The 24261-nt window shown below is 43.9% G+C and overlaps 1 long non-coding RNA gene across 2 annotated transcripts in view; it reads left to right on the top strand.

Moving 5' to 3' along the window:
- The first annotated feature begins 4040 nt into the window (after window positions 1-4040).
- The window catches only part of LOC144144880 (uncharacterized), a 76988-nt gene continuing 56767 nt past the window's right edge, over window positions 4041-24261 (top strand). For both annotated transcript variants that reach the window (XR_013317368.1, XR_013317367.1), the window contains exons 1-3: window positions 4041-4208; window positions 14734-14774; window positions 18900-18977. This is a non-coding gene — a long non-coding RNA (uncharacterized LOC144144880). The remainder of the gene's footprint in view (window positions 4209-14733; window positions 14775-18899; window positions 18978-24261) is intronic.

The raw sequence follows: 24261 nt of genomic DNA on the forward strand, positions 1-24261 counted from the left end.
GAAGAGGACTGTGGCTCACTTCGTCTCCCATCACCGTTTATGACAAAATAAAGTTGACCACTCACTCACTCGAAATGCGGAAACATGAAAGGTTCCTTAAGATATAAAAGAATACTAAAGGAACTATTAAAATGCATAATAATACAGAATTAAGGTCACGGCACTCAATCATGTTGAGTACCGTGACAAAAAAATTTTTGGCATTAAGCAGTGCCTTCATTCAGTTGTGCTTTGCGCAGTGCCGTATCGCTGATCACATTTCCTTGTTAAATGACGGGGCCTGTTGCTTTCATTCTCCGAAATAGATTCCATGGCCGCATGGATTGGTCACTCGTGCGTACTGCGGTGAAGCTGAACCATAGGCTTGCCCGAGAGTGTAACGCAATGTGTGAGGTACGTAAGGTTCCCTGTGTACAGACTTATGGCTCGCTACTACTTTTATGCATGTTCCCAGAGGATAATTGCCAAACAAAACAGAAAAAGCAACCAAGATAAAAACTTGAATAACTGAAGAAAAAAAGCGTCTGTTTTACAGTTACGTTACAAAAGGAAAGTAAACAATACCATGCAAAGAACTCACTCTCGCCCCAATTTGCAGCTCATCGTTTAAAACTCATGCACTGCAAGTAGAACACGTGGGTAACCCCGATGTAAAACAAACAGATTTACTGTGTTACAACATCAGAATTCACTGAGATTATAGACAAGATGATCGTGAACGACATCATAAACAATATGAACGCGAATCCTAATTTTTGTGGTACCATCAAGTATTACGTATGGTATGGTGGTAAAGGGCAATTTTTATGAATTCCTGATCTGCTTGAAGGTATGGACCTGTTTTGAGGTAGTACAGTCGGCAGTCAACTAGAAGTGAGGTGGCGCTGCGTACGCAAAAAAGGCTTGCAAGCATAGTGCATTCGGAGGTGGCATATTTAACACGCAAAGCATTCTTAGCAAAAACAGCATAAAAAATGGGGGAGGGGAGAGCGCAAGGTATCAAAGCACCAATTGAAGTGTTCTGTGAATCAAACAGACACTTCTAAAATTTTATGTTACCTTTAAGAAGATCACAAAATATTTCTAGTCTATAGAGCCTTGGAATATTTGAAACCTTAATATGTAATTACATGCGATGCCACTGCTGTCTATATGGCAATGATTACGTGAGTTACCACTTCTTCTGTATGTTCCAAGGAAATTTACGTGTTACGTATGTTTGAAACTATCTATACTGTTTATTTCGTGTTTCAATAAATTTTTGTTTCCTAAATAATCCGCACTGAAAGCGCACTTCGTGTATATGCTTGTTTTTAATTTCTTACAGGATGCTTTGTTTTGAGAACCTGCAACTGCAAAGCAGAGCTGTAATTTTCGGAGTGTATTCATTGAATGTTATAATAGGTTCAGAGGCCTCGTCCTACATCTTTGCCTTTGGTCTTGGTACCTTCTTAAACAACTGGTGTGAAAAAAATATAGGGAGACAGTCATAGGAAAGTTACCGCTTTTTGCTGGTGGAATGGGCGGAAGGACAACATTTTAGATTGAGATTATAATGTTTAAGGCGCCGAAGTTACACATGAACTATCAGGTGCGCCACGCTGAAGTGGTCCGGATTAATTTGATTCACCTGGGCATCTTTGAAGCGCGCTGAAATGTGGACGCGCGGTGGCGTTTTCACTTTCCGCCTTCCCCTGAAAAGCAGCCACCACGGCCGGAATCTTACGTGCTTCTTTGGTCTCAGCAGCTGAGCAGCACAACGCTTCGGCCAATGAGACACTGTGTGGCGTGTGAGGGAAGAAATTTGAATGGATATGATAATTTTTAAAATGTGGAGCTTTGACAATGACTACAACGGCAGCCGGGCATCGATTGGTGTTGCCTGCTCCCGTGACTTAATATGAGTAAGACTTGAATAGCGAATGTAGACGTCCTTTAAGCGTATAGTACTGCCCTATACACAAGAACGCAAGGGCTGAACAAGCGAAGTCAGGAAGTAGAACTCGACCATGAAGTTGCCTTAGGGGACCTTTGCTGGTGTAACTGCGTTTTGACAACGTTCCTAGGGACACTTCAGTTTTTACGGCGGAAGTGTTAGAGGCTAACTGCCCCGTTTTTTAGAAGTGAAAGCCTTTGCTGTCTTACAAAACAGGATAGATGACCTCAGTCGTAGTTTTCTTTATCATGGTAGGAAAATAGCCGTGGTTGTACAGAGAGAATAAATTGGACTCGTGTGAGATTTGAGCCCAGGTAGCCAGATGATCAGCCCACTGCGCTAACCCTGCACTTTGCCAGATTGCAACAAGAATCAGCCCGATGCACGCACCAGGGCAGGTGCACGTGGGGGTACGTGCGATGAACGGGTGCACGTAGACGAGGGCTGTGACAGCGGGGAAGGTCCCGTATAAATTGCGGCTTGTCTTACTGTCAGAGAGGTTGGCGTCAAAATACGATGAATGATAGTGGAAGAAGCGGCGCAAACGCAACGTGGGGCAGTAAAGAAGTCTTCGACAATTGCTAGGCTTTGGACTTCAATGAACGCAAGCCGGCTTAGGTTGCGAGTACGTTTGTGCGTCCACAGGGCGAGATAAGCGTGCGTTCCTTACTTCGACACCCTCTCCGTTCGGCCCCAGACTCGCCTCTTTTTCTTAATAATTTGATGTGTGATGGTGTGATGGCGCATATTGCCCCAAAAGATACCTTCCCAGCAATGAACTTGTGTTAGAAGTGAAGCTGGCTGAAGCTAAGTGAAGCTGAAGCTTCGGCTATGTCTTCCTAAGATTATTTCCTCACTTTTCGTTTGCACAGTGAAACCCCCTCACTCTGCCTCACTTCGGCACACCTTCTACATCCATCCACCTCTGCCTCCTGCGCTTCATATTCTGGTACAAGATGCGTATACAATCGAACCTCGTTATAACGAACACTTATATAGCGAATTATCGGATATAGCGAAGAAAATACGAAGTTTGTTCAGTCAAGCTTCATTTCAGACACCTATTATTTTCATAACGAAACCGCAACCTTAAGAGCCGCGCGATATTGGCTATAACGAAGAAATATTTGGTTCCCGCGATGCTCAAAACTTGACAGCTAGCATACTAAAAGCAAAATAAAAAAAAGTGAGACAAAACAACCATTATTTAGTAGCTTGAAAAACTGAAGCGATAGCTGAGGGCCTTTATTGCGGGGACACTGCGATGAACTTCGTTCCGCCCATACTGTGTAAAGCCGCCAGCCGTAGGCCGCATCCTCCTTCAAGTAAATAAGAACGCAGGACTGTTTTGGCGAACAACTTTGTTCTGTTGCAATTTTGCGTTCCCATGCTCCGGTCTGTTTAGTTTGAAATGCCACAAGGTAAGATATAAGAATTACCTAGTTTATAGCGGGTTCGAGTTCTAGAACAATGCGTTTTTCATCTAGGATAGTTGCGCGAGCCACATTGCCGATTGGTGGCTAAGTGGCTAAGGAGTTTGCTTGTGTGCCCAAGGAAGCTGGGTGAATTCCAGGAAGCGGCGGTGGCTATTTGGATGGAGGCGAAAAGCGAAAATGGCGTAGTCTAGAGATTTCGGCGTACTTTAAAAAGACCATGGTATTCAAAATTATTCCGGAGCGCTCCACTACGGAGAACCTAATAGGCAGAATCTGAGCTAGAGTCAGCGCTTGTGCTTCGTCTCTCGTAATTGTCTGCGTCCCCAGTTAAATTTAGGCTCACCAGTGTTTAATTCAGAACCTAATACCCTAACTGTAGCTTCGGCACAGTAAACCCCAATTTTGTTTTCAATCGCTGAGTGAAGTTTGTAACAAAGGTTATTTTTCGGCCTTTGGATGTAATTGTTAGCTACTGATATTGTGGGCGCCATTTTATTCCTTTATTTATACGTATTTTTGTTTGTAAGTTCAGTTTTCATAACAACACTTCTTTCAAATGCACCCACATGCAGCAGCGTACGACAAAACAACAATGATTGATCGGGTGTACGTTTTCTGACGTTCAAATCTCCTGACTTCTGACCGCCCTTACCAGGAAGGGGATTTCAAGTTAATTCTTTTAAAACGGCAAACCGGTCTAACAAATCTTAAGTTCTGGCACGAACCCCACTGTGTGCCACTTTCTTGCCCGCACACTCTCAAAACGCACCCAAATTTCAGAAGAGGCATGCGCATTGTTTTGTTTTTGGCAACATTCACTGCTGTAAGCTTTCTGGGTGAGTGCTGATTTAGTTTGCAATAAATGGCCTCTGAGGCTGCTCTCATTTGATGTAAAGGCCTCGAATATGAGTGCGCTTTGTTTTAAACACGCACTGACTAATTAAAAATAATCGTGACTATACAGCGAAGGCCGCTGTCTGCCCTTTTAACTCGGAGCTATTGCGGGAAATTACCCTTTTTTTGGAGGTTCTGTTAGGTTAGCATAGAGTTTGCCTAAACCGAAGCACAAATTCGTGATTTGCATTTTTTGCATGAGTAGTCTTTCTTAAGTAGTTTGTACTTGACCATATCGTTATGAGCCGAGGAAAGAAAATTTTATGTTAGGCAATTATTGTGTATTTTGCCGCGTATTATTAGCCTACAGCGTCTTGTCGGGCTCTCCAGGCCAGATAAGTGGAGCCTTATTTGCTACAAAAATCATGTTTATTGCGAAAAATGCTACGTAATCCCAATGTTGATGTTTTCGTGTACGACAACCTGTTATTTTTTCAGCGATATTTATTGAATATTGTGGATACATCGAATAACTACTTCGAGAAATTAGAAATCCATTTTCAGCTCCTTTTTAACATCGTCGACGTCATTTTTATATTTTTAAGATTTGGCCAACCCTATAGAATTCAAAGGGTTAGAACAATATAACGCGTAGTGGTATACCCCTAGGAAGTGTAACAATTATAGAGGCTTAGATCTGATATTAGGGAGTTTTACTGTAATGCAGTACTTGTATGTCGATTTGCACTTCTGGAATATACAGTGAAACCTTTCATCACTAATTTTACACCGCTTATTGAACCAGGGTTTATCCCTCATCGTCGCATCTGAAGATGGTCTATTTATCCCTAGCTTGACGAATAACTATAAATGCAGAATAAAGGCCCAACAACATGCACGCGCAAAATCGACGTACTCGCGCAACGAAGAACGCCAGCGGCGACATAAGCCGCCACCTTTACGCCGACCGACCGTCGGAGAGGGCGAGTAACCACATATCACCGCAATGTCTACCGCAACGCGCGCGTAAGTCAAGCGCCGCGCAGTGTGGCTCGACTACCCCGAACTCAGCTTTGTGGCGACCAGTTAAACTACATTTTACCTAAAATAAAAGAAATAATGTTTATTCTCACATAAGTACGTATATTTATTACAGAAACAACTAAAACAGCTCTTGGGACAAGTATATTTAATACAGAAACAATTAGAACAGGTTTTGGGACCCCCAAAAAAAACGTACAGGATTAGTATGCATACTCGGCAGGAACAAAACCCTCCGCGACATTTGGCGTAAACTGCCTTGCTCCCATAGTTGCCCGCTGCCTCGCGCTTTGTCCAGTTGTTTGCTCTTTGTATTTTACAAATTATTTCGTTTTATCGCATTATTAATAGTAACGTTAGTTGACTTATCAATTTGCTTTCTTGTTATGCGACCTGACCGCCAGATAACATCACCGCCAGGATCTACGTCAACACCGTGCACCCGAAAGTTTGCGTCGGTGTCTGGCGGGCTCTGACTTGCACGTAACAAGCGCGTAGCAATGCATTCGGCGTACGCCGGAGTACGCCGGTTCCTTACGCGCTTACGGCGGTTTACTTCGTTGGGCGAGTACGCCGGTTTTACGGGTGCATGTGGTTGGCTTAATAGAAATTACCGCGACCGGCGGTTTGGAACAGCATTTCACATCATATTTTGTAAGATCGCCAACTAATCCAAACTCCGCTTTTCTGTTATTTTTCGGCTGTAAATAGTGCGTATATTCTTTTTGTATTCGCACTACATCGATGTAACTGTGATTACTACTAACAACGTAATTTATTTAGAGATAAATAATGCACAAGAGAGTAACATGCATGGACAATATGTGTGCACCCTTCTGAAAAGTTTCAAAAAGCCTTGATTTTATTCTCGGGGCAACTGCGCTCTTTAATGTTTCACTGCACAAAATTTGACAATACAAGTACGCCGATGCAGTTGCGCTCTAACACAACACGTTTATAGGCTCGTATTACCTGGAATGCTCATAACACTTTGCCATATAACTGAACGTGTTACTAATTCTTTAAGTGAGCGGCCCATATCTAGTGTCAGAAAGCAAACTGAATGGTGTCATTCCGGCTAAAGTGAAGAAAGCAATAGCCTTGCAACAAGGTTTTATAACACAGGAACGACAAACAGTGCATGATGCATGCAATGCAAAAATGTGGCAGTACACTTATATTAAAGAGAAGCTGAGAGTTGCATGAGACTCTGTTAAGCCCTGAGGTCAAAAAAGGTTTAGGCAGAAGCTGTGCGTTTCTGGTGGAGCTTGAAGTCCGGTTTATTTCACGAGGGCTGGCGTTTGTTTTGTATTTAGACAAAAAAAATCACTATTATTTCTTTTGATTGCTGTAACAAAAACGGGCCCACCGAAATGCTTAGATTAATTTCGTCCTGTGGGCTTCAGTACTTGGAATATGATGCTTGAAGTGGCCGTAATACCGATGTGGTTGCCTTTCCGATCTACGGCCATGTAGTGTAAATGCCAAAAGCACCAAATTTCGGCAACGCTCTGTTTAAGCAAAATAAAATATATGTAGCTTTCCAAATTCTGACATCATCAATACTTTTATTCCACAACATTTGTTGTTGGAAGCGGGATTGGGGTAACTGGAAAAAATTTCACTTTGGTCATGCGTGTTTGTACAAATTGGACCATCGGAATACAATTTGGCTTTTGTGGCAAATCCTCGATTTGGTGAGGTTTGGAGGAAATTCCTTCTGTATTTTTGACCTTATGTGATGTCAAAAACCGACATAAACCTTTACAATGTCAGTCGTGAAACAGAACGCGGTACAGCTTGCTTTAGCAGCTGATTCGATATAACTCCGCTTCTTATTCACTGTGCCACACTGGGGCACAGCGGCGTGAGGTACGAAACGAGGTAATATGATACGGATCCCGATTACATTTGTTACTGGAGTGAAGGATAGAATAAAAATGTCTTTTGAGCGGAGAAAGGTCATATTTCCAGTCCACCCTACGTAGTGCGTTCAAGAAGGGCTGCTTCTTCAAGGAAAATTGTTTTGCTTTTGACAGCCTGCACTTACTCGAGTATGGCTCAACAATATTGTTGGGATAAAAGGTTCAAAGAAGAATCAACTTTTTTATGCCCCGTTGGTTCTTTAGTGAAAAGGTTATTACAAGACTTTTTTGACAGCGATTCTATTTAAGCTGGCGTTGGTCCGGCGAACATGCACAGGAGAACCCAGCCGAGCAATGATGTCTTAAACTGTGCGATGGAAGAAGTTTCTTCACTAAATACGTATTAGGATATACAGTAGCCGACCGTTTTTTCGGACTTCAAAAGTTCAGACTCTCTGGATATTCTGGACTTTCCCGAGCAAGCTCCAGTGACCCCATAGGAGAAATGTATGTGGAAAACGGATGTTTCGGACAAAATAAATCCCAAAGTTCGATTTTTCAGACAAGATGTTGCGCGGCAGAGCCATGGTGGGACTCCTGGACGACGCCATTTTGAATCCTAACTACCTGGCTAGCCTCGCATTGGATGGGGATTGGCTTTACTCCCGCGGGGGCAACCAAATTTGATCTTTCGTGGCATTTAGAGTGATTGTTGCAGGCGACACCAACATAGTGCGGTGCGCGGAGCTAACGGACGACGAGATCGTGCGCAAAGTGGCTGCGCTGCCGCAAAGCGACTCTGACTCTGACGAAGATTCTGTCGACGGCCCGCAACCGTCAACGCAAGATATTGCCAATGTTTTGTCGTTGTTGCTTAACGTTTATAAATAAAACGTGAAGCTTGTAGAGATAAAAGAAGACGTTCTGACACGAATTTAGTGCAAGGAACCATTCGGGATGTCTTCAGTCCTGTTTAAATGAAATAAAGTTCGCTTTTGCGATTCGCTGTAGACCATGAAACTTCAGCATCTGTGGCACGAATTGTTCCACCACAAAACTCCAGATATGTATCAAGCTGTATATATGACGTTTATCGCCAAGCAGGGGGCTACTAAACAAGCAAGGCCCCCTCAGTATCTAGAACTTCCAGTAAAGTACGGATGCAAGAGCGTTATGCCTTTGTCGTCGATCAGAAAAAGAATCTCCACATCCGGGAATTGAACGAATCATCTCGCCAGTTTTAGGGCTACGTCATAGCCACTGAGCCACAGAGACACGTCTAGAAACAATGTTATACAGGTCTGCACATGCAGACATCCGTTGGAGGCCTCCTAAGGGCAAAAATATACGAAAAATAAACTGAACATGTACAGCCCCATCCATCTGTCTAGGTGGGTTTGTGAAATAAATATTTATTGTTAGCTTTTGTACACCTAATAATATAATCTTGATTATTCCGCTTCTATTCCAAACAGAAATCCACATCTAGCTTGCGCTGTATCCAACGAGTTGGTCAAGAGCGGTAATCGCCTTCCGTATTTCAACAAGAATGGGAAACTACACTACAGGACGTATGACTCACTAATTTACTGACATCGCTCCGACGTATAGGAAGGCGCTGCTCTGTCTTCTAGTTCTTATAAGAGCCCAGTACAGTTCTGCTTTTGCATTGAACAATTACCATCTGAATCGCATTTGGCTCGAAACTTTCTTTCCGCTTGGGAACTTCCTCATAAATACCGCGGCTTCACATCTATATTTACGACGTTCAGACGTCCGGGCGAGTGGTACATGTCGAATAAAACTTTGCACAAGTTCCGTCACATTTAAAATTAATGTCTTCAACGTTTTTTTTCGGACTGATTTTATACAACATCCCACCGTAATTTAATCACGCAGTACCATTTATGCTTGTCCAGCGAAAAAAATCTGTACGTACTGACCCCCCAACTGGCCCAGCGTATCAGTTTGATACGCGGGATGTGAAATGGCAAAAAGTGCGAATAAATTGCATTAAGCTAATACGAAGCCCGGAGTTCCGTTTTTAATACAACAATAGAATGTTATAATGTGAGTAGTTCAGAAAGCCGTTCCCATTGGTCAGCTGGCAGCTCGACAATGCTCTGTGCACCCGTGAGCTCTCGCGGTGCCATCCCACAGGTGTCCTTTTTCTCAGCAAACAGTGAGTATTTTTTTTTCGTCCTACATTGGCCAATTTATATTTCTCAGATGTTGTGCTACCCAAAAAATGTCTTTTTCTGTTGTTTTCGAGGCTAACTTCTTTAAAGTCGCTTCACATTTGATAAAGTGGGTGTGGATTTTTGTATGTCTTTTATTGCCCTTTTCAACACAGCTTTCGAACGTAAACGTTTCAACTGTTTGTTGTTATTTTATTTTTTTGGTTCCGAAATTATGAACATATTGGATCAGAGCGCCGCCGCTGAAGATGTCAGAAATTTTAGTTACTTTTCGATAAGTCATCAAGAAGATTACAGTCCCTCAGCCGCCGCTGACCCCTCCGAGACAAGCGATGATATTAAAATTGGAGTGGATTGCTTCGGGTCCTCCATAGTTGCGTCTTGTTTTGTAGAAAACAAATGGCGAAACGAATTGCTCAAAAACAGTCATACGAACAGCCCGTAGAACACGTGAAATGGTATTGTTACAAGAACAAATCGTTGTTGACATCCCACGGTCTGCAATTGCTGGTGTGTACAACAGTTGAGGCGGAGGATTGACCAGCATAACTATTATGTGTCGCTGTAGACGCACACCATTTGCTCCAGGCGCTGAAACATGTCTGTCATATCGGTGGTATTCACTGAAAAGTTTAGCGGGCGATTTTTTCGCTTGGCAACCCTAGAAACCGCCATGTCAATGGACACTGTGCTTGCGCATGCGATCTGCGCCCGCATCTCACAGAAAAAAAAAACATCAGCGTGCATCATCTGCCACGTTTCAAATTCTCGGTGATGGGGCCAACAGATATATTATTGGCCGCACTCACATTATGGGGTGCGGCTCTACGTGCCCTCGAGCACTCCGCATCCGTCGTCTCGGCGGCGGCGTCAACAGATATGAATAATAGGAGCGACTTTTTGAAGTGATGCAAGAATAGAATAAAAAGTAAAGATTAGAAAGGCGAGGAAAGAGTAGAGATGAGTAGTTCTAGTGTGGTTGATCCCGTCGCACAAAACAAACTCTGAAGACTACTGGCTGGCGTCATGGAGCTTCCCCGAGACGAAAATTCTCGAAAGAAACGGTGAAGCGTAGAGGGGAGCCAGCTTGCTGTGACGAGGAGTGAAGTCTGCGGCGGTTCCAACCACTTCGGAGTTTGCTGGAATGTAGTGTGGCCAACAGACGGTACTGGGGCGCAGAGCTGACACTCGACGACCCACACCAGCTGGGCGAAAGCCGGGTGACATCCAAATTCAGGGTCGCAGCACGCGTAGACAACGAGCCGCCCTACAACGGGCCGCCGAAGCGAAGTCCATCCGAAAGCGCCGGTGGTGAGAAGAACGCTACGCGATACCCGCTGATGCCGTAATCGATACGCGCGGCGGAACCACGTGAGACCTAAGGGCGAATTTCGCCGCGGAGAGGAGCACTCATGGTACGTGGCTTAGATTCAAGGGAATAAACCCATGTTTCTCTACTAGGTAATGCTTTTGATCTCGGTGGGACGGCCTGATGCGGGTGCCGCCATGATGGTGGCCGCGCGCCCCCGTTGCTGAGGCGACACACATGTTTGCCAGCATGTGCGCCACTCCAGGGAATACATTCTATATCACGCTGTCTTTGCCTGCGTCGTTAATTCGTGAAATGTCCACAGGCACCCAAGCCATCATTTCAAGGGGCGGCCACTGAAGCTGAAGACTTTAATTGCCAGCATATCAGAAACGCTGTTCTCCACAGTAAAGAGGATGGCCGGCCAGCCTGCCTTCGCATTACGGGAAGAAGACGAAAGTATGCCGGTCAGCCCAAAGAGCACGTTCGGAGAAACAGTGTTGGTCATCTTGCACTTGTGATGGCGACTTCAATGCTGGAGCTGTGTAGCGAGCGGCAGCACGTTTGGCACAATTTTGAGCGCGAAATGCAATATAACTCTTTGGCTGAACAAGGAACGCAACTGCTTTTTCGAATACCGCAAGCGACGAGACTGCAGCTGGCAAGGAGTTAGCAGAAGAACCCCCTGTATCATATATGACACCTTTATTTATTCTTGTATGGTTTGAAATTTCATTTTTGTTTTGTATGAATGAAGTAGCGTCAGCCTTAAATAAAGGTACGCACGTTTCTAGAATTTTTATTTGCCTGGAAACATGTTTGGGCTTTGTGGGTTAGCAACGTTTGCAAGAATCCGTTCCCATTTAATTTGATCCTGCTGTAGATACTCTGCGGATGATCAATAGTTGTAAAAGCTTCAAAGCTGTATAGTCTGAAAGAAGTTATAGCACCCAGCTTCGTTAATAATCTCACCCATTTTATTACGCATGCCTTTTTGAGGAGTTAGGGGGGTACAGTAAGGGTGAGCCTGGCTCGAGTGGAAAGTCATGCGCCAGATCGTACGTGACTACGCAACATGGGAGCCAAGTTCATGGCGTCATTGTCCCAAATCAAGGCACTACCTCTTCCCCACTCTCGTGATGGCGTGGTGTTATGACCGGGTTAAACTGCATGCTTGTAAGGGCCAGTGGTGGTAACCCCGGGCTTAACTAAAACTATCCACAGAAGCGATATCTTGCTCGTGAAGAATGGAGGGATAGCAAAGTACTCTGTTCTTTCGAGCAGAGGGATCTAGAACCCATTGAACAAGTAAGTCAGTGACGTGCTTGAAAGAGAACTAAAGACTGGAGCCAGAAGTTCTCTGCAGTGAGACAATGGCACATCCCTCGTTCTCCACTAGAGTGATGGCAGATATGTTTCCATCACTAATGTGTTCCCATTGTTTCGTCTTAATGGAGATGATGATTTTAAAAATGTTGGGACAGGCCCATATAGGTGAATTACCGGTAAAATGGCTACCCCCCTGTGGTGGTTTTAGGTGTATACAAACTTATGACCTTCTAAAGATAAATTGGAACGTCCGATGAAAGTGTGCAACGAGATTAAGCACAAATTACCAAATATTCTGGGTTTCTTAACCACTCAAGCGACCTCAAAAAGGAAGAAAACACTGAACAAAATTAAAAATCTTTCTTTTTGCGTCAGCCAGATTTGGGTCACCAAAAGGCACAATCAGTAGCATGGAAAGGGTTGACGCAGCTGGATATTTGACTTTTCAAGAGGCAAATACCTTTGTGCGAATCAACCGCAAAAGTTACTAAACAATTTATTGGCTCTTCAATTCTGTGGAGTGGATGAGCAGCTAAGATGCAGTCTGTACTATGGCGATCTGGCGCGTGTTGTGGGGCACCACAATCACTTCGACCAACAGCGCCACCTGTGGTAAAACGGTCACCACTGCAATGGGGACTGTAACACTAGTTGGCGGCGTGCCGCGACTTTCCTTTTGTTTTAAGGTGTGCCTTGCAATGCCTAGAAAAAGGCAAAGGGCTTTTATTTATTTTGAAAACGTTGAAAAAAAGACAACAATTACTAGGCACATTACGTGTACGTTTTGCGTGAGTTCTATAGGAAGCCTACGTACATACTCTATAAGAGCGAACCGCTCACCGTCAGGCGACTCGCAATGCGCCTAACTGCGATGGGAAGCTGGAAGGGCAAATTCTTTCCTCTGGGTACCGTTTCAATGCACAAAGAAAATTTCCAAGCCTTACTAGCAGGTGCTTGCCGTTTGGCGCTTTGGGGAACATCACTGCGGCTAAAGGAACCGGCGCACTCAGCATGAACAGAGGAGTCGAGCAGGTTGCTGCGATAGCATTTGTTGTTGACTATAAGGAAATGGCGTAGGGTACACTTAAACCATTATAAGAAATAAATGGTTTAAGAACTGCGCACAGAGCACGCCTGTGGGTACCGGCCATGTTTGTACAAAGTTAGAAAAGTGCGGGACCAGCTTACGGTGTTTAAGTCCTCGTATTGCTGATAAAACCTGAAAGGCAGACGCGGGACTGCAGCGTTTGCTTTCAGGGTCCTATGCTGTCACTACTAGGAAACAGAAACAGCTTCAGGATACCGAAAAACATTGTGGGCGGCCACAGTATCTCCCCCACCCCACAGTAATTAAACTAGTTAGTACGACCCTGTCTCTCGTTGAAACCCCCGTATGTAGGCATAGAGTCAATCGTGCTGTTGGGGAAACTGTTGCGATTGAAACCGGGGGAAATGAATGTTCTTAGAACGACCCGACGAGTTTCCGTAGCTGTTAGTGCAGCCTACAACACAAAACGCTTGACTTTGACCTTGTTTACTCGGATATATGCTCTCCAAGTGAGACCTAAATATTAAAAGAACGATGGAAACTTGACACAAAACAAAAGCAGTATGCGCAGTCCGATGCACGGAGCCATTGGCACAATCCGTCCAGCTACCAGGGTTCTATACGCAGCCTCCCCAATATCTACGAACGAAAAAAATTAGAATCCAAAAAATGGAAACGCAACTTGTGCTGATGACGTGACCGCCTCCCTAAGAATCGTGACGAAATAGGCAAAGAAGCACTTGCAACGAGGAAAGGGAAAATTTTGAAATTTTTGCGTTTAATGCGCCCAAGCTACAACTGGACAATGAGGCTATAAAGCGTGTTGTAATGCAGGGCTCCAGAATAATTTCGACCACGTATGGGTCTTCAACGATTGCCAAAATGTTAACAGACTGCTGTTCTTGATTTTTACCTCCATCTAAAAAGTGGCCAGTACGGATAGGAATCGGGGCAGCGTCCTTGGGCTCAGGAGCACTACGCCCGGTCAAACTGAGTCACGGCGATGGACCAACAGAGAGGGCGGTTCGAGAGTAGACGTCTGGAAAACGGGTCACACAACAAAATAACCGGAACGAAGCATGAACATCTAAATTATAGTCTACTGGTATTGCAAATGGTGCCTATTTATGAATAATCTACAGAAAATGCACATCGAAGGGAGAATACGTATGAACGTGATGTCTAAATATCTTTTGAACGGCGTGCGACCCTTATGGTGACCTCGTACTAACAGCACATGCACCGGGTCTCCTGTTTTCTTCGCAGAAGAAGCACGTAGCTTTGCTTCGAGTGAGGCATGAGGCGTGAATACACCAGAAGTTTTGCTTGTGCAGACGAAAAATGAACTGTACCCAGGCCATTAATCGCAACGCTGTAAAAAAGGGTGGAATTGTTCCGGCATATTTCCCTTTGAACTTTTTATACCGTCTGGTTGGCGCTTAAATGCCAGGGATACAAGGTAGCTGCAATGTCCTGCCTCGAACAATTTCAGTCCAAGTTGTCCGATGTTTACCGGCTGAAAAAAACTTCGATATAATACCACATCCATTGATATAATTACAGCCGAGCGTCTTTGAAAAATATGCCTCTAATAGACAAAAGCGTATAAGGCCACACGCATCGCGACCAGCTCCGCCTGGTAGACCATGAAGGACCAAAAAAGGCCGCACCCCCTGACCTATCTCCTGGCAGTTTTAGCTCTGTAGGTTGTTTCTAATCTTCATTGTATTTTTTCAGGTGAGGCAACGTTCTGTCCGAAGAAATGCAGTCGCGATGTGGTGAGTAGTTTATCTCAAAAGAAGCCAATGCACTAGAGGATAACATTTTGCGGTTGTGTTACCACATTTTTGCATATTTATCATTTCACACATGGCAATTGGCGGTCGTCTGCCTAGAATATGCTATGTTTAAGTGTAAAATCCGGATTATGCCAGTGTGACTACTATAGCTTAGCACATAGACCAGTTATGTACGCTGTTTTATACGCAACACCAGAGACATCAGTTTGGTTGCTCGCCACAAAAAGATAACAGCTCCGCAAACACTGGATCGGTACCGTTATACATGAACCCGTTAAGCAGTGCGAAAGACAGAAAGGAAATGAGTCGGTTCGGTTCGAAGTGCATTGGGAACCACCACTTTCGGACACGAGCAACGACGTGTTCCTGAAAAGGGTGTTGGAGCAGAGTGGCTGGTGAGAGTTGTGATCAAGCAAAAACATAAAATACATAAAAACATAAAAATACATACAGCGCAACGATTCCCCGACTTGATGAGACACGACAGCCGAGCTATGGACAGCTCGGCTGTCGTGTCTCATGTTAGTACAGAAGAAGACGTTTCGATCTGGTTCTGTTTTGACGGCTGTGGTAGCGTGATTGAAACCTTTTGCGTTCAAGTGGACTTCGATCGGAGGACAAGAAGGGAATATAAGTTTGAAACAATCTAATCAAGGACGTTATAAGTAAACTTACAGCAAACAGGTTATCGGTTACAGAAATCAATGTGACAGCACAGCAACTCTTGTGAACATCTCAGCAGTCGCCGGGACCGTTCATACGGCCCTCTTCCTCCAGGCGACCCAGCATCGTCTGTTCAAAGCCAGACGTTAGCTAACACGCTACGACACGACGAAGGCCGAGTTACGTTGCTGTAATTTTCCATGCGCCGAGAGCAGGTGCGAACACCCGCAAAAGACCATTCGCTTGAATCGTGCCTACCATGTTTCAACCTGCCCACGTGTATAATGTGCTGTATCGGTGCCGCTGGTGGTACCCTCGGTTTACACAGCTGCTCCACGGGCAATTGCTTTGAGCGGTAACGAAGAAATGGTCACGCGTAATTGAGCCACGTAGCAGCTGCTTCGGTACACTATGCTGTCGCTTGCATGTGCACACATACTACCTAGATTGATTTAATAGGCTAATGAGAGTCCATATTACGCCGCAGAACTCTCCATCGTTATGCCTCGGTTGCGGGAGGAGCTCATCCTCGCAGGTCGCTACCGCTGCCTCATCGCCAACTGGGCGGCTTGTGCGGTGGCGAGACTACGACAACATTTTATTGCTGGCTTTGCTGTAGAATCTGCTTGACCGCAAATGTTTTTTAGAGGCAGTACAACCGCCACTGACAGCCTGTTATCCTAGAAGCTACTGACGCCGCGCTATGGCAATCCTGAAGACACTGCGTGGGGCGCAGAGTCAAGAGGCCCAAACGCCAGTACAATTGTCAAGGCATGAAGGCGAAAAGTCTTGCCTCCACACCCATAAAAGCCCCGTAGATCGTCTTCACCACAGCGCTTGATAAAGACTAATAAAAAGGACTGAACGTACAAGTTCGACGGATAAATCGGCCAGAATGCGATTTCCATACAAAAATGGATATGCGCAGGAACACCGCCCATGGCGCAAAATACGTTTAAATTGCGCCATGCATTTTTCAATGCGCCAACACGGATGCTATAATTAATTGAGATTAAATGTGCGCCATTGCCCCGCGTAAAACTTTGGCACCGTGCCACTTCGATTTGCCACAGCGACTTCTACCACTGCAGGTGAAAAGGCAGCTCATTGTCTTACAAACGGCCTTAAGCCATACAAAATGCTAGCTATGGCTCCAAATAGCTGTGCAGCTTTTACTGTATCTTCTATTTTTTGTTCTTAACAACACAGTCAAATATTAAATTCCCCGCCGGCTTTTAGGCTTATCCCGCTCTAAGAATCAGAGCGTCAAAAAGACGGTTTCAAGTAGGATAGGGCCGCCAATGCTGCAAAATTGGCACAAGCGAAGGGAACATTAGCTGCGAAGTGAACATTAGTTAAAAATACCGTCCCTCCTATACGTACATTTTATTCCCTTTATTATATGCACTCCTTAACGACTAATCAACTCATACTTCTAGCGAACTTTAACACAGGACGAAGCAACACGTCCTGTGTTCACGTTCTCTAGGAGTACGAGTTCATTGGTCAGACACCAACTCGCCCAAGTCTCCGCTTTAATTCTCCTTAACAAATTTCTCGCCTGAAACCTTTGACAGCGTTGTGAATCTGTGCGTTGCCGACGACAGATGCGCTGCCGATGACAGTCCCGCCAAACATGGCGTGAAGTAGAACAAAAAAGAAAGGGTATATACCGTATTTTACATCCTACAAGCCTCAGTAACCCACAGCGCTCGGTCTCGAGCGTGCGGGGCAATGAATAAAAACGTTCGGGCGCATTCCCTCTCTCTTTCCCCACGCTGCTTCTTGGTGTGGGGAATAAGGAAGATCCTGACTGTGGCACCACAGACCAACGTGCAGTAACGCTGAGAGGGCATTCTTTCCTTTCCCACATGCGCACGTTTCGTCAACATCGGGGATACTTTCCCCCGGAGTTAGAGAGCCGATAGAACCACCGGTGCCGGGCGCCAAGACAGCTCTTAAATAACAGTGCATGCTTTTTGCATGGCTACGCGAGCGTCAGCCCTCAAACCAAAGTGTACAAGTTTCCACCGTCCACCCGCCTCTGAAAAGCAGACGCAGTCCGCAGGGCCCGGTTCGAGCAGAAAACAGTGGGATGCGTGAAGCATCAATGTCAATCGCGATGTCGCTTTCTACAAGTTTGGAGGAATGCAGCAAACGGAAGGCTTGAGCGGCGGAACCATACAGATTTACCCACCGCATCAAGGCCCATCCACCGATATCAGCAACAAATGTTTAGCTATTTAACCACCGCTAATACTACTCAAACAGCTCAAATAAAGGAGCAGTCCTAACTTGATGTTTTACCGCTGTATGGCAACAATAAATAGCCACAGTGTAGTTAACAACTTTTGATGACGAATTATAGATCGTTTAGAAAAGAATTCTTGCAGTATTACATGAAAAGTGGGTATTTTAAATATGAGAAACATTTCCCTTCAGCAGTTCTTCTAGTTTCCACACAGGTCCGCATTTTGAGCGAAATTGCTGGGAATGTCAGAATATCACGAAAACCAGCTCTTCTGATACCAGCCGCTTTATATAACAATATAGATCACTGTAAAACTGAGGTATCTTGCAGCCTCAAATGAAAGTCGCTGTGTTAGATAGAAAGCACTCCTTGCTAAGCTTGCTTGAATTTTCTTCTCGCAGAAAGAAGTATTGAGCACGAAAAAACTGTAAGCATGTTTGAGTTTTTTTTTCAACAAGAGCGACGGCGTTCTTGTTATTTATTTTTGAGATCTACTTCCGGACAATGTAAAGCCATATTTCAAGTAGTTTTGAAGTCTACACAGCAAAAACACAGTGTATACTAACAACCATAGTTTGGCAAGCCAATGACATTTAAAAAACACATATATGATCCTAGTATTACTAAAAATGTTAAGATAACGTCATCTGTAACGCTCAAATTATCTTACAGATAATTTCAGGAATGTGTGTGCACGTAGCTGTCCAATCTCAGTTGCGAACACAGCTGGCTGGTAAAATTACAATAACTCCTACGGTCACGAAAGAAATGACGCAGTAAAGTTCCCAAAACGGCGCTATATTGTGATGGGGCGCGTAATCCCACGCCTGTGGTGCATACAAAACAAGGCTGCGCACCAAACATTTATAAGGTAGAACTATGACCACCTTCCGCAAATGAGCTATCCGAATGTGATTCTGCCGAAGTCGGGGTAGAATTCTTCGCGAAGATATTTACATGCTGCCCAAGAAGCTTTTTTGAGCCTTAACATTTCCCTTGGCGGTAAGATTAGAAAGCACGCTTGCGCGAAGTAAGTTGTAGACGATTGAATAGTTCTCCATATCTTTCATACTGGTTTGATATTTTACCTATTTTTTATGTGGCTTCACTGAAATCCGTCATGCTGGACATCAATATTCGCCGCTTTTTCTTCTGTACAGAGTGCATAATATACATTTTATTTTCTTTAGCATCGACCGGTTGTTGGCTGCATTTATCGATGCCGGGGAATTTTGCTTGGAACATATTATGATGGAACACCGTGTTATGTGAGTATTCAAGAAAAATTCTCCTGTGTGTGCACTCAAATAAAAAAAAAACAAATTATTTGTTTGTTCTATTCCTGCAGAGTTTTATACAAGAAAGTTACCCTTTTGCAATATTGCAACGCTGGGTCAACTGAACATAATTTTGTATCAGGTTTGCAATATCTGTATGGTCTGAAGTATGCGTAGGGGTTCTAGAGGCAGCGCCATAGCATATTTGTCATTGCGCTACTAAGTGTGCAGGCGATCTGGGTTTTATATTCATTTATTGATTAACACGCCCTCACACCATCAAAATCCATTGCGTGACGAGGAACAGCGCAAAGGGAGGAATGCACCGCGCAGAGCAAGAATAGAAGACGGTTGGGGGAAACTGTTCAGGTGATGTTTAAATGCACAACCAAGAGTTATATACAGTTGTCAATGCAGCATAACATCAGCAGATCGTTATTATGTGGCACAACGAGTGTGAACAGAAGCAGTGAAAATTATACTGAACAGGTCATGCTATGAGAAGATATAAAACGGTGTGGAAGAGCTATTGCAGTGCATATAAAAGAAGCTGAAGAAATTGGGCTCCACAAATATGATACTTAGGTAAAATTTGCAGATTATACTGAACGTAAGATTTGTAGTTAAATTCAATTCAACCTTTATTTCCAACAAAAAGTTGTGGGTCCCCCTGGCGAGAAGCGACCGTAAAGACCACGTGAAAGGTGCCTCAGGGCCCACACTCCCAAAGTAGAAAGTAGCAGTGTTCTGTTTCTTTTTGCTCCATTATACAGAGTTGTTTGACCTGAAGAGTTGCCGAGGAACAATATGCACTGTCATGCGCAGATGAACAAGGAAGCATAGTAATTGCAGCAACACAGGAGCAAAAACAACAGTCGTTGTTTTTCCCGATACGCCTAACTTACCTTGCTGAAATACTTTAAATGTTGGTGTCCTACGTAAAATACATGCATCTTTTCTCCACTTCCGCTCTCAACCATACATTTAAATGGCGTTCGCAGTTCACTTGTTTTTTGAGAGAGGCGCGGGGGCGCCTCTCACCGCACTTTGAATTTGCAGCCTTAACGCTTCTGCATAGTGCACGAAGCTTAATGGATAGCATTGTGGTGCTGATAATCTGCAGACGGAGGTGGGCCCAATTATTAGTACGATCATAAAGCATGCAACATAAGCACACTCTGTTATACCATCTGTCTAGCATAATCACATTGCAGCATTGTCTACCAAATGGAGTAATATTGTCCATATTCACAAATACTCAGTCGATAAAATGCTTTGCGAAAGCCACACAGAAACAAACTACCGACAGCGCTGAAGATTATATACTCACATTACCACGTAATGAGACGTCGTAAGATGACTTATAGTTAGCCCTCAATTGAATACAGAAAAAGGAAAAGGACATGTATGAGTGCCACTTACAAATGAAATTTACTGCAACAACGAGAACCTGCAGGTTAATTACTACTTGAGCGATACACCAAAATCTACCCATATTCATAGTGTGTACTGGTTGAAAATCAATTCTGAAGAGAATAAAATGAAGAAAACAAAAATTCAGATGTCAGGATTAAGCGATTCGTTAGGGGTACAAATGAATTCTGACATGAAAAAAAAATACGCCGAAGGCCCCACTACCATATTGGACACAAAGCGACCAGAGCCTTCGCATTGTTCCAGAAGGAAGGAAGGAAGAAATAAAGGTAAAGGAAAAGCAGGAACATCAACCAGGCTGTGGCCTAGTTTGCTATCCTATACGTGGGGAACGGGAAAATGGAAAAAAAAAGAGAGATGAAAACAGTAAAAGAATGGGAAAGTAAAGAGAGAGCATAAAGAGGTATGGCCAGCGTTACGACACTATAGGCGATAGAGTTCGAGTAGTCTTTTGCGCTACAGTGCTCCAGAGAAAGCTGTGGTACTAATAAGCTCCATAGGACAAAGGCCTGGTGCGTGCTATACGAAGAGCCATCGTGGTCCTCTAGAGAAGGAATAGATTTCGAAGTCAGATACATAAGTTCTTTTACAGGAGCCGCTTTTCTTCTGCTGAGAGTTCCCAGCGATGATCATTGTGGTAGAAAGACAAATAGGTATTTTACCGTGGTCTGTTTTTTTGCTTGTTCACCGGATATCAAAGTTAGTTTTTCATTTGCTCGTTACACTTCAAAATTACTACACATTCCTACAAGCTGCAATACTGCTCTTGCACTTGCGTAACACAGCAGCATCACATACATTTCAATTGGACAATTAAAATGTAGTCCACCTCATTATGATTACAGCGTTGGTACTTTCGCATGTTCATTCATGTTCCATGTTCATGCACGTGTTCCATGTGCAATGTTTTATGTTCATTCATGTTCATGTTTCTCTTTTTTATATAAAGAAAAACGTAATTATGGTGCAGAGGTAATTTATCTCCGCCATCCTGGTCATTATAAAAGCCGTTCACCTGTGTGTTTGTCATATATTATTGTTTATATATATCATCACCATCAAGTACAGCGCAATTTTTATAATTAGTATGATTTGACATCTTCGTAGAAAATATCAACAGCCGAATCATCGAAACCAGATGTTGATATATAGGCTGTTACCAACGCCATTGTCCCCCCTACTTTCTCTTGAAGGTAAACTGCACTCAAAATTTCAAACTCAAGAAAACCCTAATAATAGCGGAGCTGTTGTAGCTGGGCGTAATGAGTTGCGCGGGACGTATGAAAAATAAGCGGAAATGCCGAGCCCTTAGACGCTTGTGTCTCGCGGCAACCGTCGAGCTTACCTTGCTCACGTTGTGACTTAAGCAAACAAAAAAGTGGCGAAAACGTCAAGCAGCATTTCACGTTGCCTAGCGACAAACAACACCACAGCTTGCGCAACACCTGCTTCACAAAACCTTTGCACGACTCCTGCAACGCCGCGCATCCGTCGTGGGCATACGCAACGCCGCTTGGCTCCAGCTGGCGTCAACCGCTACCGCGCATGTAATTCTTGGCACCAGAAAGACGGAGATACGACGCATATGACGATGATAACTACTAGCACAGTGCGAAGCGAGGACAGAGCATGTCAATAAACAGTTTAAAACTTGTATACAATTGCGGCGGGATGTGTCCTTCAGTGCTCACGAAGACGTAAATCCTTCAGCTCAGCTTTGTCTCCCGACTTGCCCGACTTAGTGCAACCTTCGGCAGTTTTTTGCGGTATAGTCTGCCTAAAAAGGCTGCAAGATAAAAAATATAGCAGCGGAAATACGCTTATGCTTGATGCAAACGACTGTAAAAATCTGCAGAAATATAGAGAATTGTCTAATAATGCATAGCATTCATGTGTGCGTGCCTTGAATGGGAGTTCTCTATAGCCACTTTTTGCGGGTTTTTAAATACTGGGTGACCAATTATTTTCATTGGCGCTATTATAACGATTACAGGTGTTACTTGCGCCAAAATCTGTATTATTGTGGAATTGCAGGGCGTTACACGGTTGGCCATTTACCGTAATTTTTTATATTTTCCCATTTTTCCAGTTTTTCATATTTTGCAGTGATAAATTATTTCCCTTTACGTGATTATAAAGATTACATGTAGAACTTTCGCGAAATCTGAATTATTGTTTTAATGCGGGGCACTACACGGTCCGCAATTTATCGTCATATTTTATATATTTGTTATTTTTTAGTTTTTCAAAATTTTGTTCGAAAATTCATTTCCATTTACACTATTATAACAATGAAAAGTGCAACTTCCGCGAAATCTCAGTAATTAGGGAAAGGCGGGCCGGCGCCCTGTTCGATATTTTTCGTATGTTTTATGTTTTTTTATGTTTTTAGTTTTTAAAAATTTTAATAGACCGATTATCCCTATTACACTATTTTAACAATTACAGCTGGAACTTCTCTGAAATCCACATTATCGTTTAAATGCAGGGCGTCATAAGGTTCCATATTCTGCCTTATTTTGTGAAATATTTTTCTTGTTTTTAAATTTTCAAAATATTGTTAGTTGAATTTTCTCCATTTACGCTATTATAACGAATACATACCGAACTTTCGCGAAACCTACCCGCCACGGTGGCTCAGTGGCTAAGGCGTTGCGCTGCTGAGCACGAGGTCTAGGGTTCGATTCCCGGCCGCGGCGGTCGCTTTTCTGATGGAGGCGAAAAGCAAAAACGCCCGTGTGTACGATATTTCGGCGCACGTTAAAGATCCCCAGGTGGTCAAAATTAATCCGGAGCCCTCCACTACGGCGCGCCTCATCGCCTTCGTTGCGTCGGCGCGTTAAACCCTACAATCAATCAAATCAATCAATTTCGCGAAACCTGCCTAATAGTGGAAATGCAGGGCGCTAGACGGTTCGCCATTTTACGTTTTTTATATATTTCCGAATTTTTTGTCTATTTTGTAATTTTTAGTTTTCCAAAATTTTGTTCCAATATTGATTTCCATTTACACTATTATAACGATTATAGAGATGGAACTTTCGCGAAATCTGCATTATTGTCACGCGGTTCACAATTTGCCGCAATTTTTTATATTGTGCATATGTTTTAGTTTTAAAAAAATTCGTTCGACCATATATGTTCACTTACGCTAATATAGCGATTTCAGGTTAACTTCCGCGAAATCTGCATCATTGTGAAAATGCAGGGCGTTACAAGGTTAGCTATGTCTAGTAATGTTTTGATATTTTGCTTAGTTTTTAGGCTTTCAAAATTTCGTTCGACCAATTGTCTTCATTAAGGTTATTACGACGTTTACATCTGGAACTTTCGCGACATCTACTTTATTGTGGAAATGGAAGGCTTGAGGCGGTTCCTCATTTGCTGTAATTGTTGTATACTTTTCTCGGACTTAGTTTCTCAAAAATTCGTGGAGCAATTATCTCCATTTACGCTTTTATAGCGATTGCAGGTGGAATTTTCGCGGCATCTGCATTTTTGTTGAAATGTAGGTGGTTACACGGCCCTAGCAGGGGGGGGGGGGGGGCAGGACGGTGTCCTCGGCAAGGAATGCTACCCATTAAAAATCGGCGAATTCAAACCCTAAATTTAAAATAGGATGGTCATTACTGGCAGGCTGATGTGACGTTGGAGCGGTCGAGCGCGGCGAGCGAGCGGCCGGCTGTGCCGAGGAAACCTGCGCGTAGCTCTTTGCGCGCGCGGAACCTCCGGGATAAGCCTTCCCAAGGTAGCTCGATCGAATCTCCTGGATGGTTGGAGGACCAAGCGCACGTACGGCCGCAATGTCACTTCCGCATCGTGGCTGTTTGGGCGATCCGCC

Source organism: Haemaphysalis longicornis, unplaced genomic scaffold (assembly GCF_048455015.1).
Source record: "Haemaphysalis longicornis isolate Haplotype H1 unplaced genomic scaffold, Haemaphysalis longicornis Haplotype H1 scaffold_7, whole genome shotgun sequence".
Lineage (NCBI taxonomy): Eukaryota > Metazoa > Arthropoda > Arachnida > Ixodida > Ixodidae > Haemaphysalis > Haemaphysalis longicornis.